The following is a 12,830-nucleotide window of genomic DNA, read 5'->3' as shown; positions in this document are numbered from 1 at the left end:
ATGCATTCCCCCTCTGGGGCCAACAACTTCATAAAAGGGCTTTCTTTCTTTTCCTTTCCCAAAACTCACATCACCTTACATAAAATGAGTCTCTTGATAAAATCAAACCTCCTCTTCCTTTCCTTGATCATATATGCATTTTATATAATTTTAATGCTAGGATTACAAACCATAAGTATACTCAGCCTTGCTTCTGTCGAATAGGTTAGAAGTTCCAGATTCATTCTGGCTATGGAGTGGGCAACTGCACCACCCCGCTATGCAAATTGAGAAACTATTTTTCCATAACTTTATGCGTCTTTTATTATTTTGCTGCTAATCTGTGATGAGGGCTGTATCAGCTACCGATCCGGGACTGATATAGGTAATCAGCGGGATTTCCGAAGGGAAGTCCCCACAGGGATGGTATTAGAGCAATAAATGAATTAATAGAACCATATAGGTCAAACAACAAGCAGTAGGAAACTCAAAACCTTCTATTCTACTCATATTTTTTTGAAATTTTTTGAATACTCCTGTCACTCCGTGGAATCCACCGTATATCATGCTCAACTCCCATCACTATATGCTGGTAGGTATTGATCATGATAATGAAGTTTGAATGATGTTCCATAGGTAAAGTTAGACTTTGGTTGGTGTATTCGAGCCCCGGGCCCTACGCGGCTGCCGGTTGACCCAGATGACCCATAGGTAACATTGGACTTTGGACTGCATGGATATTATTGGATGACATAGTGACACGGATAAGTTGTTCTACAGTAGTGTAGAACATAAGTATATATTTACATGTATGTTGGATGCCGGAGAAAAGGTACAGAAATTCATGATGTTCTTTGGCTACTTAAATCTTATTAATTAACCTAGCTAGCTTTAATTTGTATGTTTTTGTATAATGTCGTATCCATTGCATGAGAGGATGACATAAGGAATTTTTCTTGAGATATTCAAAACTTTGATGTGCATGCATAATATATAGTCTTTGTGATAATGTGATGTACATGGTTTAACACAAGAAGGCTCCACAAAATGATTTTCCCGCACATGGAGGCTCCACAAAACTTAAATATTGGTTTGCTAAGAAAAAAGGAAATAGCGTGATGATACAGCATGGTTGGACTGCTGGAGGACCAGCAAGGTCCACCTCTTATATATGGTGAGGTCTTTCAAAGATGAGATAAAATCGTGATTCACGGCAATTGGTGTCAGGCTCGCAAAATCGTGATTCGTGATTTTACCAAGAATCATCATATTCAAGGTTCTTGGTGTCTTCGTGCATCAGCAGATCGATCTCCGGGCGAGGGCTTTCAGAAATGAGACAAAGTCGTGATTCACGCTCCTTGATATCTTTTGTGCGCCTGTACAAGAATACCGAATAGTCTTTGGTACAAGGGTTACCTCATGGAGGCTCTGCAAAACGATACTGACGCATTCAAGAATGCATGGATGACGGGAATATTGGTTTATGCTATGAAAACGGAAATAGAATGTATTTTAACTTCGGACAAAGCTATATATTTGAGTATAGACGAAAGTACCTGTGTTACTAGTGATGGGCATGTTCATGATATGTCCTTTTCAAAACTTTCTTCACAAATCTCATTATAATCAAAAGAATACGATATTTTTTTATGGATTTTGTGGAACTATTTCTGGAGACAGCTCCTGTATGCACTGCGCGTGGAAATACCATGTCCACATGAGGTTCCTTAAGTGGGCTGGATCTACTAATAGTAGGGTCAACCATAGGTGAATTTAAAAAGAGAGCATCTTTTACATAAGTCAGATGAAAACAGGAGATGATGTGATACACGACGGCACAGCCAAGCGGCATGCCAACAACTCTGATGCTGAGGGCTTAGACAAAGTTATGTTATGGTTCGCTGTACTAGCTAGGTGGTCATGTATAAATCACTATCCAAAAGTTGTTGCAACCCCCATCAGAACATTCTCTTCTACTTAAATGAATAGGTAGAGCTCCTGCCAATGTTTTCGGAAAAAAAAAGTTGTTGTTGCCGTTTCAAGCCTAGCTAGCGTATACATATGGAGTCTATACCGGCCACAAGTTGCTTATCGAGAATAAGTAGCTGCTATCACGTGCACAAAGCAAAAGACAGTGCCGCGCTGTTTAGTCCCTTCGATATGGACAAATAGTGGCAAATAGCGTGGAAACGAAAAACAGACACAAAGTATGATACTCGTCTCAGCACAGGCTTTCCATCTCCTTCGGCAGATTCATATATACCTTATTATACGTCAGCAGCCTAATGCAATATGACGTAGGAGTTTTAAATTTTTAGAATAGTGGCAATATAGTTGCAAATGGCGTGGAAATTTAGAATAGTGCCGGTGAAAGGAAGTGAAAAATTTTAATAGCATTGAAGGAATCCATAGAAATTCTAATGACATCGAGGGAATTCACTCTTTAAATTATCACAAGTTATGCGGTAATGTATAAGACTCATCGTAAGACAACACTGAAGCATGAGAACTACAAATGGCTTGCCAGTGGATTTTTGTGATCCTTCACTTTACCTCATCCAACTTAGACTCTCATATTTTAACCATTATGTGTGCCATATTTACAACAATTATCTAGCAGCAAAAACAATATTGCTAGTAATTATATTTTTGATGAGGACTTAAAAAATATTTTTTGGTGAAAACACATGAAATGCAAAACAACCACCGCTATAGAAATATTTTCTAGGACCGGTCGAAAATGTATCTTGTGCAAGGCCCGTTCGTGCGTTAGAGAAAAGAAAATAGGATACATGGACGAGCGTGGTATGACCTGCCCCTTGTAAATGCATTTCTAGGGGCAGGCCATAGAATGAGCCTGCTCCTGAAAATAGCAGTTCGAAAGGTGGTTGATGTGGTTACCCAGACCTAGAAATCAATGATTAAAGTTTTTAAAAAAAACGTGGCACCACCACCTACACACTCCTTGGTATACCTAGAAATTGATTTTCAGGAACAGATTGGCTACTATTTTCAGGAACGGATTGGCTACTACTATACTGGATAACAGCTGGAGAGAAAAAACATACACTTTTAAAAATTATTTCTGGAGAACATCATTCAAACAATCGTTGATTGACGCAGCACTTGGTGCCTTTATTTCAATGCATGCATGGAATGTTGGTTTTCATCTAAACAATAGGAGATGGCGTGATACATGATTGATCGCAGCCAAGCGGTTATACCAGCCTCTTGGAGACTTGGACGGCGAGCCAGCGAGGGGCTTCCCAAGAACATATCAAGTCATTACAAAGGCCACAAGCTACTTATCCAAACTATGTAGTGCGGCTATCCAAAAGCAGAAGGTGATGCTTCGCCGACGTGCCATGCATGTACAGAAAGCAAAAGATAGTGACTCGTCGTTTGGTCCATGATACGTACAGACAAATAATAGTTGCAAACGAACAACTGGCACAAAGCATGATACACGATCCTATGTTGTCCTCAGCATAGGCTCTCCATATTATTGGAGTCCTTCCTGATACAAGGGCAAGCACGTTGGTACAAGTTACTGACTCATAAGTTGTCTGATACACTGCCATATATGATGCTTGATGACCTGGAAGAGAGAGGGATGCTGAAAGAAAGAATAATTGCATAAGCTAGAATTAATATGATGCAACATTGTACGAGTTGTTGTGGCAACGCATTCAAAAACTAAATTAAATTCCATTATTACTTCATACACAAATTCAACAACGGCGCTGCAAATTACCTATTTTTAGCTGCAAAAAGAAGGGCGCTTGCTAGATCCACCTTTGAAATTGCGGTTTCAACCGCCGCTAAAAATAATTTTTGTAGTAGTGAAATGCCATATAGATTGCATTAGAAGGCACAAGTTTTTTTGTTACTGTGTCATATTTCATACCTTGATGCACAATACCTTTAATTTCATAATTTGGTAAAGGGTTACCTCATGGAGGCTCTGCAAAAGATACACACGCAATCCTCATGGATGACGGGAATATTGGTTTATATAATAAGAAAAAGAAATAGCATGATACACGATGGCTGAGGACCAGCAAAGAAGCAAGGTCAATCTTCGATGGTCTAGCCTTTCAGAGATGAGACAAAGTCGTGACTCACGCTCTTTAACGTCTTTGTGCGTCTCTGCAAGCTAGCCAAGAGCACCAGTAGTACATATCCAGAGTATGCATGGGTATCCAAGAATAGAAAGAAGTTGGCGCTACGTCGACACGTTACAAAATGCACATTAAGATAATATCAAATGAACACATTATGAAACCACATTTCATAATCTATTTAACATAACTAACCTCGTGTTCTAGCTGTGTATATTTTCTTATAAATATAGTTAAATGTATATATAATATTTTAGCATAGGACAATATTAATATTTCAATATAAAGGGAGTACATTTCTTACTAGTGATGAGTATGGGAATGGTATACTCCCTCCGTATAGGAAAAGAAAGTCGTTTTGGACAAGGTTTGGGTCAAACATTGGGAATATAAATCATGAATAACTTTTAAGTTGTTGAGTTTGGAAATGTGAAAGCCATATAAATAGATTTGTCTTGAAAAATACTTTCATAAAAATATACATATATCACTTTTTGATAAATATTTTTATAAAAATAAGGAGTCAAAGTAATGCTTTGGAGACCGTGTCGCTGTCCAAAACAACTTCCTTTTCCTATACGGAGGGAGTATCCTTTAAAAATATTTGTTTGCAAAAATTATCTAAGCAAAAGAGTTTTCTTACAATGGTCGTAAGGTACCAGTGTGTACTTTCTAAATACGTTTTCTTTAAATTTTACTAGCCATAGATCTTAGGAAGGTAATTAAAAAATCAAATTAAATTGGGTGATGGTCCCACTATTGTTTGAAATATCTTTGTACTTTTCTCTAGATAACTCTAGGTTGACGGCTTTTGTTCCAACCATTATTAAATCCTAAACGGATAAGTCATTTTTATTGATTTTGTGGAAACATTTCTAGAGGCAGTTAGCATATGGAACTGTGTATGTGGAAATGCCATGCCCACAGGAGATTTTGAAGTGGGCTGGATCTAGTAATCGCTGAATACACAGGCTGTTCACTTTATTTATCTTCTCTGATTTCCTTTTCTCTGTCACTTTCTCTCTTTTTTCCATCTCTCTTATTCATAAGTGGTGTTCTGGTTGAGTTTGTAGCCGACCACGGTGCTGCCTATACAGAAATTATTAAACCAGTAGGAGTCACATTTTGGTTAGCACAAGGAGGTGAAATGCTCGCGAGAATGCCGAGAAAGGTTTGCGATTTCGTTGCGTTCTAGTACGAGTTTGACTTTTTACCACATGTTGTTGCCGGATTCAAAGAAGAGCTGATAGCGGACTCAGGATCAAGAAACGGACGGATTGCCTCTGACCAGAAGCATTAAAGAATAGTCTGACAAGTATATATACTAATCGATAGAACAATATATTTCTAATAAAACCAAATGTATAGGAGGAAAAGAAAGTATTGGTTACTCGTAAATTTATTATAATCTATTAACATAGCGTTAGACATATCCTTTTGTCAAACTTCTATAAAATTTCTCAACATATAATTTAAGTTGTAACAGTATTGTGCGGCCAAGCTGGTGTGCAAGCATTAGGGAAGTGCTTCATGTTCTTGATTCTCAAGCCCAAAGATATTTGTGAGCAAGATAAACACCGATTGTCATCCTATCAGAGTGTTTGTGTCAAGCAGGATTCTTATTTGAATAATAGCTACATTAATCTACAGCTCGATAGAGAAGATAACATATCCTTCAAATATCCAACTGGATACATAAAAGTTGTTAGCATGCATATCCTAAAAACAAAAGATCAAGATTCGTAGTGGAAATTATCCGTGCAAATTACACCCCTAACTATTTCAATTACAAGTCCACATGTGACACAATTGACGAGGGGACGGTTTGAATTTTATAGCATTGTAACACCCAGAATGCGGCAAGGATAAAATACGCTTTGTACGTCGGAATACATAAAGTTGATGGCTAAAAGTTGACTTTTAGATCCATCGCTCGGATGAACGAAAGGATGCCATATTTGCATAGAGCTCATCGAATCCATTCTATTTGATCACTGATATGTCTTGTCTGGAGTTCCAGTCATGAAGTCATGGACGGTTCAAGATTTCGCCATGGCCCGATTCCTTTTTCTTCCTTCGTGTTTTCCCTTGCCGGCCCACCTCTCCTTTTCTAAGCCCTATACCCCTACGCCTCCTACCCCAGCGCCCTATACCCCTACGCCTCCTACCCCAGCGCCATCACTCCCTTTTGCTGTGATCCAAAGTGGAGAGGGAGAACAAGAGAAGAGAGAAGAGAAGGGAAATTAGGGTACGCCACCATCCGTCATCTCCGCTCCTCTCCAAAAATTGGTTGGGCTTCCTTTCCTCTCCCAGTTTCCCCCCAATTAGTTGCCTTTCCTCGCTGTTCATGGTGTTGCCGCTATGTAGGTTGCAATTTAGGTGCAATCGACGGGGCTGCCGTGACGTTCGTCGCTAGGAAGAGGAAAACGAGTGGGAATCATGGTCGGGATCGCCGCCGTTGCCGTTGCCCTTGCTGTTTTTAAGGGGAAACCCTAGGTGAGGCATGTCCCTGCTGCAACACATGTTTTCCCTAAGGTTTCAGATGTTCTAGCACGTGTGTGTAGCGGTACTCGACGTCGTTAATGGCTAGGGAGAATTTTTGCCCTCGTCGCAGTTTTCACCACATACATTGTTCCACTTGAGGCTTCACTTTTGATGATATGAATTTGAAGTATACGAAGTTCGTGCATTGCAATCTTGCATTTGCATTCTCATATTGTTTATGCATATGAAGAAACCGTAGGTGGATTGCTACGGTATGTACCGGTACAATAACGCACGTTGACATATAGCAATGTGGTTCCAGCCCTCACGTCCTTCCTTGGGGATGTGTGGGTAGAAGTGAAGTCATGCATTGCATTGCACCATTTTCATATTCATTATGAAGTATTGTTGTGAAGTATTTATTTATCTTACTACTCGAAGTGATGTGGTGCTTCTTTTATAACAATAATTCTTAAATTGTTGCTTAATATATTATGGTTTAAATGACTTGGTTGACGCAGTTTGCTTGCTGAGGTTTTCCATAAACCTCGTACGCTTTTTTCCCCTTCGCAGGTTCTTGAGTTTGGAGGGTGCCTAGTTGGATGGGAGTAACAGCACGTGTGCACACATCTCTTCATATATATATTTTGGACACATATGTTGTAATAAAAATTTTTGGTTGTGAAACCTTTGCTTAGCTTATAATCTGTTTTTATCCAGTTTGTTAGATGTTTATCTAGATGATTTAAGTTGCTTCCGTGTGCCCTGTTCTTTTATCTTTGCTGCTGTTTTGAGGTGTTACAAGCATGTTCCAACAATATATAAGTTGGTGTACCATATGGAAGAAACCCAGAAGGCCGTAGAGTAAATAACGACGTCAAAGTAAATAGGAGCAAATGGAACACATCACATGTACATCAATATTACATTATTATGGTTAACAAATATGATATGCATGCATACAACTTCGATATAGAAACCATACACGTGATAACACAAACACACACTTGAACATTTTATTTTGCAGCTATATATAAGCTATGACACCCGACAACAATAACCCTGCCCTCAAGCATACGGCAATGATGACATATGCATGCATGCATGGGAGATGAGGGAAGAACACAATACATCATTATTGCAACATGATGGTGGCCTGAGAACTCAGGCATGGCATTACGGTCAACTTAGCCGTCCGTCTTCTTCTCGGCACCCTGGTCGTTAGGAGGGCACTGGCAGTCGTTCTTTAGGACACAATCGACGAAACAGGTCTTAACATCCCCCTCACCCTGCAGGATGCACATGCCAGCACAGGCACAGTTCTTAGAGCAGATGCAGGTGTCGTCGCGTGGAACTTCTTTTGTCGTGTCCACGCACACCTCTTGTGCCGGCGTAGCAGAGGCTATCCCGACGAACAGGATGGCCATCATAATGCCAATGGCAACCATCTTGGTCTTAGCAGCAGAAGCCATTTCGATGCTTTGCTATTACTGTGAATGTGAATGGAATATGTGCTTATCAAGCTGCGAGCTGCTGATGCTCGTGCAGCTACAAGCATGCTGTATTTATAGGGAGCGAATGCCCCATTCTTTCTCTTCTCTTCGGTCTCTAAGAAAGAAAAGGCCAAAAAACAGCTCATCATTTTTCTAGGCCTAGGAATAATACAAAATGAGCGACATGCACAATTTTTTTTCAGATAAACTGTGGGGGAGTTCCCCGGCCCACAGAGCCACAAGCACATTCCTTGTGCCTTTGCTTGTTGTGCAATGCATGCATGCACAATGTGAACTTAGGATGACTGAGGATGGTTAATGTTACAGGTATGAACCTTTGAAGAATAGAACTGCTAGTTTGAGTCAGGAGAGGGATTTACAAAGTGAAGAGATTTTCACTTATGCTTTTTACTGAGGATGGGGTGTAGCAGCAATTGCTTGCCAAAAATACTTACGCGTCAAAGCACTATCTCAAGCGGGTTACTGAAAAAAAACCCTTCTCTGGTCTAATGATGGCCAAGTGTCATCTGCCAATGCTTTAGTTCATTCAAATTAAAATCGGAGACGATGGCTTGGAGATTAGGTTTCAAAAATAATGTAAATGTCTGCGTGAATCATCTCTCTAGAGCAAATAGTAAAGCCTGATCATTGTATGAATCATCTCTCTTAGTTGAGGCTGCGAGTTGGATCCCTTCAAATTCTTCATTTTGAAGGGATCTAATAGGGGCTAAATAATTAAGCTGCATAAGGCAATTTGCTCTGAAACACTGCTATATTAATGATCAACTGGAACCATATCGCTAGCTGAATTCAAAGAAAACTTCCATAATTAATGGGTTTTTAATTATTTTGATGTTGTAACCAGAGTATCCATTTCGCCGGGCTTGTTCAATATCCTACGCACATATTATGTATCCATGCTGGTCATTGTGTTAGAGCCCCTGCGCGGCATGACCCATCGGTAAACTTGGGCTTTGAACTAGCATGGATAGGTTCACGTAGATGAGTTGTTCTACCGTAGTGTAGAACATTAGTATTTACATGTATGTTGGATGCCGGGAAAAAAGGTACAGGAATTCAAAGTGTTCTTTGGCTAGTTAAATCTTATTTACTTAACCCAGCTTCAATGTTTTCATATAATGTCTTTTAAGGAGTTTTTCTTCCTATCATAGATAGTGAGATATTCAAAACATTGATGCATAACATAGTCTTTATGTTAATATGCTGTACAAGGTTTAGCTCGTGTAGGATCCACAAAACGATTTTCACGCACGCACTCTGTGTCTTTAAGCATCCGTCATCCATGCATGCAGGGAATATTGGTTTGCAAAGAAAAAGGAGATAGCCTGATACAGGACGTCTGGTGGACCAGGTACCAGCAAGGTCCATCCCTGATGGTGAGGTCTTTCAAAGATGGACAAAGTCGTGATTCACGGCACTTGTTGTCAAGCTCGCGCGAAAGGTAGCAAAGAACAAACAGCATCTGATATATTTTACCAAAAATCGCCATATTTAAGGTTCTTGGTGTCTAGCTTTGTGCATCAACAGCGAGCAGCAATAAAGGTCGATCTAATTGCGAGGGCTTTCAAAGACGAGGCAAAGTCGTGATTCACGCACCTTAGTGTCATTGTGCGTCTGTGCAAGCTTGAAGAATAGGCAATTGCTTAACGACAGACATCACGAGGACTGGACCACCTGTAGTTTTGGAATAAAGTACACACTTATTTTTTCCAGATGGAAGAAGTAATCGTCAGAGCAATTTACTGAGAACCAACATTTCCTATTCACAAATAACAAGGGTATGGCTAAAATTTCAGCTGTGACCTGGTCCGTGTTATTTATGGACCAACTGAAACATGATATTTTGGCATAGCCAAATTACGGTACGACACGATAAATTTTGGGACGTGCTAGCACGACACAAACACAAGAGCCGTGCCATGCCAAGAACCTCAGCATGATGGGCAGCACAGCACAGACACGTATGGTATCTCAGCTGTGCTTGGACTAGGATGGCACAAAAATAGCCCATAAGCTAATCTGCAGCTGGTCCTTTGAAAATCGTCCGTGCCGCCTTCCATAAAGCTTGGCATAAACAATGTTCATATAAGAAAATCATAAAATCTACCTTTCATGATTAGAATCATACAAATAAATATTTATAAAATCTTAAATTTTGCAGCCTCCCATATCACCATGGGCAATCCTAACATCAACCTACAATGTCATATATCCATGTTCAATCCGTAGATGAGTTGTTCTACCATAGTGTAGAACATTAGTATTTTACAGGTATGTTGGTTTGCACTAAAAAATAGGAGATGGCATGATACACGAGTGCTGGCAGCCAAGCAGTCTTGCCAGCCTCTAGGACGGCGAGGGCTTTCCAAGAATATATCAAGTCATTACAATAGCCACAATCTATATATCCAAGTTCAATCCCTCTACTAATTTAGAAACTATATACGTGAGAAGACGAATGGTAGCATCATATATTCTGAGAGCCATGCCACCATGCCATGGGTCGTGCATGGGCCTAGGAAAAAACTTATTGTCATTCCGTGTCGTCATGGCCCAACGTGCCTAAAAGTCTAGAGTGGGAGCGGCACGAGGCACGAAAGGAGGGCTTATATGGCATGTTCCAGTTGTCGATGGTTTGGACTTTATATGGTATGTTCCAGTTATATGGCTAGCTATAGATAAGTTAGTGTATAATGGAAAAACCCTAGAAGCATCAAAAGTAAATAAGCAAATTGAAGACAGGAGATGTAGTACACCGATATTATATTATTATTGTGGTTGACAAATACATATACTGTGGTATGGATGCATAAATGTTAAATTAAAGCCATACAATTATAGCACACACACTTACACATTTATCTTGCAGCTATACATAATGCAGTCATAGTGACTGCAAATGTATATATGCTGCGACACCGACAACAAATAACCTTTACTATAAACTAAACATAATTTTCCCCAAATATTCAAAACCTTTTTATAAGTAAATCTTGCATTAGTTACCATCATGTGTGTTGCATTTGGGTGCCCTTGGAACTCTTCGTGAACACTCTTTTCTCTCCAATCCTAGAAGTATTTTCTCGATAAACTTCTCTTTCCAGAAACCTTGGGAAGAATATTTGCATTTCATTCAAATATTAACTCCATCCAGACCCTATGCCGAATTCCATCTAAATATTATCTAAATCCAATATGCAAATCCTTGAGTCTATGCCAAACCCCTCTCATCATCAGATTATTTAAATCCCTAATATCCTAGGAATAATATTTATTTTCCTAAAATCCTAGAAGTGATATCCAATTTAATTTGAATATTAATTTCATCCAAACCTCTACGATGCCTCTATTCAAATCTAGCCATACTCAAATATCATCAAACCTCAAACTCTTCGAAAAAGCCCTAATTTCATGTCTAATCCTAGTCTGCAACTCAAATTTAATTCAAATTTGAAATCCATTTAAAATTTGGATTCAAACCTATTCTCAAAAAAATGAAAAACCAAACCAGAATGTCGAATGGGCCGCAACCTCCGTTTCGGCCGCTCCCCATTTCGGCCCTGCTCACCTCTGCTTCCTCCCATGCCCGAGTCAACCCAGCACACACACACGGCCCGCTCGCATTGGCGCCCTCCGCCACAGCCCGCTAACGCGTGGCCTGCGGCCGCTCGCCAGTGTTGCCGCGCCCAGCGCCGCCCCGCCGGTGCGGCTCCCCTTGGCCACCTTCACCCCAAGCAAGGCAGCCCCATCCCCCCCTCCTCCCTTATCCTTGCCGTACTTCCCCCCTCGCCATGCATCACCTCCGACCACCCTATCCTTGTCGGCCGTCATGCATTCCCCCTCCGGGGCCAACAACTTCGTAAAAGGGCTTTCTTTCTTTTCCTTTCCCAAAACTCACATCACCTTACATAAAATGAGTCTCTTGATAAAACCAAACCTCCTCTTCCTTTCCTTGATCATATATGCATTTTATATAATTTTAATGCTAGGATTACAAACCATAAGTATACTCAGCCTTGCTTCTGTCGAATAGGTTAGAAGTTCCAGATTCATTCTAGCTGTGTAGTGGTCAATTGCACCACCCCGCTATGCAAATTGAAAACCTATTTTTCCATAACTTTATGCGTCTTTTATTGTTTTGCTGCTAATCTGTGATGAGGGTTGTATCAGCTACCGATCCGGGGACTGATATAGGTAATCAGCGGGATTTCCGAAGGGAAGTCCCCACAGGGATGGTATTAGAGAAATAAATGAATTAATAGAACCATATAGGTCAAACAACAAGCAGTAGGAAACTCAAAACCTTCTATTCTACTCATATTTTTTTGAAATTTTTTGAATACTCCTGTCACTCCGTGGAATCCACCGTATATCATGCTCAACTCCCATCACTATATGCTGGTAGGTATTGATCATGATAATGAAGTTTGAATGATGTTCCATAGGTAAAGTTGGACTTTGGTTGGTGTATTCGAGCCCCGGGCCCTACGCGGCTGCCGGTTGACCCAGATGACCCATAGGGAACATTGGACTTTGGACTGCATGGATATTATTGGATGATATAGTGACACGGATAAGTTATTCTACAGTAGTGTAGAACATAAGTATATATTTACATGTATGTTGGATGCCGGAGAAAAGGTACAGAAAATTCATGATATTCTTTTGGCTACTTAAATCTTAATTATTAACCTAGCTAGCTTTTAATTTGTATGTTTTTGTATAATGTCGT

General features: G+C 40.1%; 1 long non-coding RNA gene across 2 annotated transcripts; it reads left to right on the top strand.

Annotated features, from left to right (window-relative positions):
- Nucleotides 1-6,252: 6,252 nt before the first annotated feature.
- Nucleotides 6,253-7,702, top strand: LOC111256341. 2 transcript variants are annotated; one of them, XR_002676454.1, is made up of 3 exons: nucleotides 6,253-6,389; nucleotides 6,468-6,596; nucleotides 7,158-7,702. It is a non-coding gene; the product is annotated as an uncharacterized LOC111256341 (long non-coding RNA). The 2 variants fall into 2 exon arrangements; XR_002676453.1 differs by having other exon boundaries at nucleotides 6,468-7,702.
- The last annotated feature ends 5,128 nt before the right edge of the window (nucleotides 7,703-12,830 follow it).

Source organism: Setaria italica, chromosome I (genome assembly GCF_000263155.2).
Source record: "Setaria italica strain Yugu1 chromosome I, Setaria_italica_v2.0, whole genome shotgun sequence".
In the NCBI taxonomy this organism is placed as follows: domain Eukaryota; kingdom Viridiplantae; phylum Streptophyta; class Magnoliopsida; order Poales; family Poaceae; genus Setaria; species Setaria italica.
Note: the sequence above shows the minus strand (reverse complement) of the source record. Positions and strands in the feature narration are given on the sequence as shown.